The sequence below is a fragment of the Electrona antarctica genome, assembly GCF_951216825.1.
Source record: "Electrona antarctica genome assembly, chromosome: 12".
Classification (NCBI taxonomy): Eukaryota; Metazoa; Chordata; class Actinopteri; order Myctophiformes; family Myctophidae; genus Electrona; species Electrona antarctica.
In genome coordinates this window covers 42,109,853-42,117,430 of record NC_136793.1, presented here as the reverse complement: position 1 = coordinate 42,117,430, position 7,578 = coordinate 42,109,853, and positions in this window count along the sequence as shown.

Here is a 7,578-nt window from a genome sequence, read left to right as displayed (position 1 = left end):
AAACAATGACTCATCATGAAGCCATAATGAGACTCCAACCAACAGAGTAGAGGGGAAATGGTGGGGGTTTTGTACCATGCTGAAAATGGCTATTAACAGTGCGACCTCCAGCACTGCATGCTCGGGCAGAAACCTTGTATCTCCATATTTAAACTTTTTTGCTTTTTTTAAATAAATCAATGCGCTACTTAGTGAAAATAGCCGCTCTACAACCTAAAACAATGCGTTGCGATGTGTTGTGAGCTTGTAGATTGTTTATTTTTGCTACTATTGAAACATGTTGAAAATGAATGGTTTTGGAAGGTTTCTACCCGACAGCCCAGACGATAGAAGCCCTTATAACAGCAAATAAAAACAAGGAGCTTACTGTGTGTGTGTGTGTGTGTGTGTGTGTGTGTGTGTGTGTGTGTGTGTGTGTGTGTGTGTGTGTGTGTGTGTGTGTGTGTGTGTGTGTACATGTGTGCGTTAGTGTGTGTGCACATGTGTGCGTTTGTGTGTGTGTGTGTGTGTGTGCGTGCGTGCGTGCGTGCGTGCGTGCGTGCGTGCGTGCGTGCGTGCGTGCGTGCGTGTGTGTGCATGTGCGTGTGTGCGTGAGCACGTGCGTGTGATGATTAGCAGCCTAGCCTGTAGCGGCTGTCTGCCGACTGCTGCTGCCCACTCACACACTGAAGCTTACTCATCCACAGACTGTGTGAGAGTTGTTCTTGGTCTAACCTCTGCAGACTGCCATTCAGTTAGGCATGGTAGAACAGCACACATCTCACAAACGCCATACATTTAAACCCATTCAGGACGGGAACACCTTTTGGTGTTTTAAGCATTATGTTATACTTCAGCTATTGAAAAATAGCAGATCTACAAGCTCGTAGCGGGACCCGGTCGGCTATTTTTAAAAAATCGTGAAAATGTGGCGCAAATTTGGAATATATATTCTTTCAGAGCAAACGTTTTTAACTCAAATCTTTGCTTCTGGGGGTGGGGTCCCTGGAACAACATATTTTGAGATGGGGGTTGGAGGCCAAATACATAATCTAGGGGTCCTTGACATGAAATAGTTTGAGAACCACTTTTTTCAGAAAACTGTCATGATTTAGAAGACATTTCGTATAGAATCGAGCTCATATCAGGTCGAAATGGGTTAAAGAAGCTCCCAGCTATTATGGCCTTTTGACGTTGACTTGCTGCTCAGCCTTCCAGGCTCTGCACATTAAGGCCGCAAGCAAGCGCTGCCCTCTATGTGCAATGTTCACAATACATTAGAAGTGATTTCCACACCATTGGTATGCAACTCAGACGCTGTCCAAGTCAACAGCACGGCCACATCGCACCGGGCATTCACTCAGCTAACACCTTGTTTGGACGTGCCTCGCGGGGCTCAGGCTCCGCCTGTCCGTGCACCTCCTGCTTTGTTTTCAAGTGATGTAAAAAGTCATGTATTTATTCAAAGCCATGATTTCTTTTGACTCGGATTCAGACTGGGGTCCACACGGATCACAATTAGGAGCATATGGTCTGTGCACTAACTGGCTGAGCCACCATGCAGGGCTCGATCTGCGTTCTGCGTCCCAGACGATTTGGTTGGTGATCTTATTTGTTGTACTCAAGGGAGTTGCATGCATGGCTCATAGTCAACTTCTACTAGACGTCGTCTCCAACACCAGACACCATCCGGACGCCATTAAGCTCTTGTCTTAAAGGAGCATTCCGCCCCGGTAACAAGATGTGCACATGCATGCTCTACAGTGGGGGGAAGTGCAACAGGCCAACAGCATGTGCACCAAGGCCCGGCCCACTCGATCATGATTGGAGGAAGGCCCCTCTCATCCTGATTGGATGAAGGCTTTGCCACCCGCCACCAAAACTGAAACTAGGGTTTTTTGACCCCAGGGGCTCACTGGGGACAGGGAGGAACTCCTTATATGGTCAGCACACTCTATAGTAGGGAGGATTATCCAGAAAAAAAGAAAAAATAAGTGATATTTGAATTAAGTCAAATCACTGAATATACCTTTAAACCCTCTAGTCTTGACCCAAAGTGGTCAATTAGCAGCAGAGTACACACTTACTCCCTTCTCATCACTTTACATCCATGAATACCAAAGATCTTCATTGAACCATTTCTAAACCATGTACCGAGTCGGTAACGATGGAAGTTAGAGATCCATGCCCCACCCGGCTATGCAATGCCCGTTGTACCCGTGTCAGAGTACCCGTTCCACCCATCTGTCTGTGTCCCTTTTATACCCATATATGGAGATTTCTGTATCTGTCTCTCTGTGTCCCTTTATTCCTATATATGGAGTTCTGTGTCAGGCATGCCCACATATGGAGTGTTGTGATGTCAGAACAGGCCAGCTCCATATATGGACCCTGGGCAGGGGCCCTGTCCAGAGCCCGGACAGAGGACTTTTGTGGCGGTTCTGGACAACCATGGGTCCGACCGACTCGACACCGGGCACTGCACTCCCTGTGGGGGTGTGGAACGCGTGTCGAATTTGAAGTCGGTGGGGCGAATGGTTCTCAGACGTACACACGTACAGAGACTTGGTGCATTTAAAAACAACAAACAATGTACCCACTGTTCTGGGCCGAACATTTTGTGAAAATATCCAATCTACAACCTCGCAGCGCGACGCAGCGTGACACATTGGGAGCTTGTAGTTCGGCTATAATTGTCGCTGAAGATATTTGGTGTAGAGGGAAAAAAGGACCTAATATACACCTCTGGGAGTCTCCGGTAAACATAAATGGTAAATGGTGCATTTATATAGCGCCTATATCCAAGGCGCTTTACATAGACTGTGCATTACATTCACCCATTCACACGCACATTCATACACCGATGGCAGCGGAAACCATGCAAGGCACCAACCAACCAACACATCAGGAGTCTTGCTCAAGGACACCTCGACACTAACTCTGGGGGAGCCCGTGTTCGAGCTGGCAACCTTGCGGTTACCATCCAGCCACTCTACCCCTGAGCCACCGCCGCCCCATAGTATAACACATACATACATAGTAGGATTAATTTGATCCGATGTGCAGGTTGGTGCCTTGCATGGTTTCCTCCGCCATCGGTGTATAAATGTAATGGGTGAATGTAATGCACAATCTATGTAAAGCGCTTTGGATAAAAAGCACTATACAAATGCACCATTTACCATAGGGTTTAAAGTCATACAAAGGTTGTTATGCTACATGCTACTGGAAGCATTGCTAACGTTTCACGGCTCAGTCCCCATTAGAGCAGCCACTGACCAGGGAGGTATACGTGCAGCTCCTGAGGCTATCCACTGTTCTGCGAGCAGCAGGGACAGAGTGCTCATCATCAGCACGGCCTCAGGAGACCCCCTCTGCACAGGTGCGTGTGCAGCGTGCGTGCAGCGGGAAGGGCTCTGAGGGAGCCCGTAGCCGGGTTTCAACACAGGGAGAGCAGGGGAGTGAGGGGAGTTAGGCATAAACACACCTATAAATAGAGACAGCATTGCAATATGATGCAACCATAATAAACACGCCATGGTCATCCCAGGTACGTCTAGGGTAAGCTGCAGCCAGTGGTGTAAGTATTGTATACAATTTTGAGTATTTCCAATTACCAATACTTACTCCACTACATCTTGGATCCAAGTAAGTACTTACTTACTCCACTTACTCCATTTATTTGAAAACTTTTATTATGAGTTACTTTGTAGATTTTGATTATTATTACAAAACATACATTATACATTTCGGCCTTTTGAAAATAGCAGATCTACAAGCTCACAATGCGTCGCATCGCGATTATTATACATTTGAAAACTTTAAATGGGAAATTCTGCATAATGAGTACTTTTACTTTTGGTACTTTAAGTACAGTATATTTTGAAGCCAGTACTTTTGTACATTTACATTAAATGTTGAATTCCAGACTTTTACTTGTAACAACAGAGTATTTCTATATTGCAGTATTGATACTTGTAGTTAAGTACGGTATTCAACTACATTACCAAAAATGAAATACAATAGCCTTTCTTTGACCCCTTCAGAAAGAGACAACAAGGAACACGTAATCCTGCTAAATTATACTCTGGGAGATGCCCATGGTGAATACAAAACAATGTAAAAATGTCCCATACTGTTGGGCCGTTTATAAATACAATTCAGGTATGAAGTCGCAGGCCGCATACAATTCTTCCCCAGGCCGCATTTGGCCCACAGGCCGCACCTTGGACACCCATACAGTAATCATTCCACCAGTCGTACCGTCAGTGCTGTTAGCACCCCGCAGAAGATAATATATCCACTGAACAGAACAGGGATTTATTTGATCAAATAATTTATCTTAAACTGGCCCGTGGACATTGGCTGCCAGCCGTGACCCACAACTCAACTGACCACTAATACAAAATCAATGCACCTCCCACTTCTATACCGATGCAGTCGTCTCGCTCTCATGTGCAGGATTGCACACAGCGGTCCCTCTACTGTGTTGCACACAATGACTATTACATGGCCAGTAAGAATCTTATGAATAAAAGGTTTTTGGTAAGAAATTATGGTGTTATGGAGTATGTGTGTGTGTGTGTGTGTGTGTGTGTGTGTGTGTGTGTGTGTGTGTGTGTGTGTGTGTGTGTGTGTGTGTGTGTGTGTGTGTGTGTGTGTGTGTGTGTGCGTGCATGCGTGCGATGAAAGTAATGAAATTGAGAATAACATGAACATGCAACTGATAATAATTTTAAGAGAGAGAGAGAGAGAGAGAGAGAGAGAGAGAGAGCGAGAGAGAGAGAGAGGAGAGAGAGAGGGTGGAGGGAGAAAAAGAGACAGACATGTGTTCTCACATCTGAGACCCTCTCAATCAGGGCCCCACTGAGAGAGAGAGAGAGAGAGAGAGAGAGAGAGAGAGAGAGAGAGAGAGAGAGAGAGAGAGAGAGAGACAGAGAGGGTGGAGGGAGAAAAAGAGAGAGACAGAGTGTGATGGAGGGGGGGAGAAAGAGAGAAACAGAAAGGAAGATAGCAAAAGATAGCGAGAGAGCATCTCAAAAACCTGCCATGAGCACATTAATTCAGATCAAACACAGGCTGCATGATTCTCTGCACACTTGGGCCCCATGCAGATAAGCTGATTATGACACAAAATATTACATGCTGTCCTATTTTGTTCTGATCCAGTGTTATCACAAGTATCCTGGTAATACAAAGTCACTGACCTATGAAATGTCAAGGTAGACAAAGAGGGATAATTACAACGGGCAGACATGGCCAAACTAGTGAAAACAGCAGATCTATAGATCGGCTATTTTCACTACTTCATTTGTTTTCAAGTTCTCATTTCTTAGATTTTTCTTTGATTTCTTCATGAAATTACTGAAAAAAAACATTGAGTTTTGTTTTTAATTCATGAAAAGTTCACTTAAGGGAATGTGAATTGTGGAAAAACCAGTGATCTACGTAGTACACAGTAAGTATAAAACCAGTGATCTACAGTACACAGTAAGTATAAAACCAGTGATCTACACTGGTTTTTACTTACTGTGTACTGTAGATTCTACAGTACACAGTAAGTAGTATAAACCAGTGGTCTACAGTACACAGTAAGTATAAAACCAGTGAACTACAGTAAAAGTACACAGTAAGTATAAAACCAGTGATCTACAGTACACAGTAAGTATAAAACCAGTGATCTACAGTACACAGTAAGTATAAAACCAGTGATCTACAGTACACCTTAAGTATAAAACCAGTGATCTACAGTACACAGTAAGTATAAAACCAGTGATCTACAGTACACAGTAAGTATAAAACCAGTGATCTACAGTACACCTTAAGTATAAAACCAGTGATCTACAGTACACCGTAAGTATAAAACCAGTGATCTACAGTACACAGTAAGTATAAAACCAGTGAACTACAGTACACAGTAAGTATAAAACCAGTGAACTACAGTACACAGTAAGTATAAAACCAGTGAACTACAGTACACAGTAAGTATAAAACCAGTGAACTACAGTACACAGTAAGTAGTATCAGACAGAAGTGACACTTGCATGCTGATTCTGAGCTGGTATTGAAATTCACATCACAGGGATGGCAGCCTTTGAAGTGGAATCTGCTCTAAGTAGCATATGCTGCTCCGGAGGCAAATGCCTCTTGCTTTTCCTCAGATGAAGGTCCTCCCTACAGTAGGAAAAAACTTAACTGCAAGCAAAGACTAATTCTATGCCCGCCACTTCCCTCCTGTCAAAAACAGCAAAACAGTACGTGAGGGGAGAGAGAGAGAGAGAGAGAGAGAGAGAGAGAGAGAGAGAGCATGCAGGCTGTTATGTTGCAGGTAGAGGGGCTGTTACTGGATGAAGAAACAGTGATTCCCCTTTGATTCTGTGCCAGACACACGGTGTATGCTGTCCAGCCCCACAGGGAAGAGATGTACTGAATGCAAAGAACAACAACGTTCCATTCTATTCTATTCCATTCATTAAACTCATTTTGGTATGCGCTGATTATTAGAAGTCCCTTTCCTCATCAGACAGCAAAACAGATGGAGCGAAAGCTTGATTTCTAAAACCCTTCCATACCGAAAGATGAATTGTAGACTGCTATGTTGCGACAGGAAGAATATCTATTCTGTTTCTTTCTTTTTGGGGGGGAGATAAATGGAACTGCAGACTCCTGGCAGTAGACCCAAACTCAGCACCAGGCTTCAATATTCTACATTTTAGCCAGTATTCACCAAAGTTTCCATCACTTTGGGTTCCCACACAGTCAGTCAACAACTCCCATTAGAAGTACCATGCCAGAGAGGTAATAGGATAGTTTGCCTAATGGATTAGTAAGGTAATGCAATTCTTTGGCATTATATTAGATTTTATCAATCAATTTATGTACATCTTACTAATGACTCATTTCTTACGTTGTTGTCATAACACCTTGGTGCCAGACCAGCTGAACGTTCACATTAGAGCGAAAGCGTGCGGATGCCCAGTACGTGTCCTGTAATGAGAGACAGGTGGTGCCTAGGAGGAGATGAAGAGGCTACACTTTCACCCGCACAGGATCCTGGCACAATCACAGTAGAAACAGACGTCACCGCCACTCCGTCTGGATGCTCTCTAACTCACACTCAATTACTGGTCATTACATGGATGCAGGACGCACCCAGAATCTAAACACTTCAAGTGCCAAATCACACAAGTCCACAGGAAATGGGTGTGCGTGTGCGTGTGCGTGTGCGTGCGTGCGTGCGTGCGTGCGTGCGTGCGTGCGTGCGTGCGTGTGTGAACGTTTAGCATTGTGCCTTTCAAACGAAACTAGCCCTGTGTTTCAGCAGTGGCTTAGAGGCAATGTGCTACACATGGAGAGAATTCGCTTAGCAATCAACAAAAAAGATCACAACTTCCTGAAAATATGGCAGCCCTTGTTGGATAGGTGGTCGCTCTCCTGTGGTGGAACACGTGCCCCAAGTGGCCCAGCAGTTTGGATTAAGAATAATATGTTGTACTAACAAGCGTATCACATGCTGTCATCTCCTCCCCAGCAAGTACGGTCAGGACCTGGACGAATTGGTGACGTCTTGTTTGGGCTAGATCAAGTCAAACCAAAACT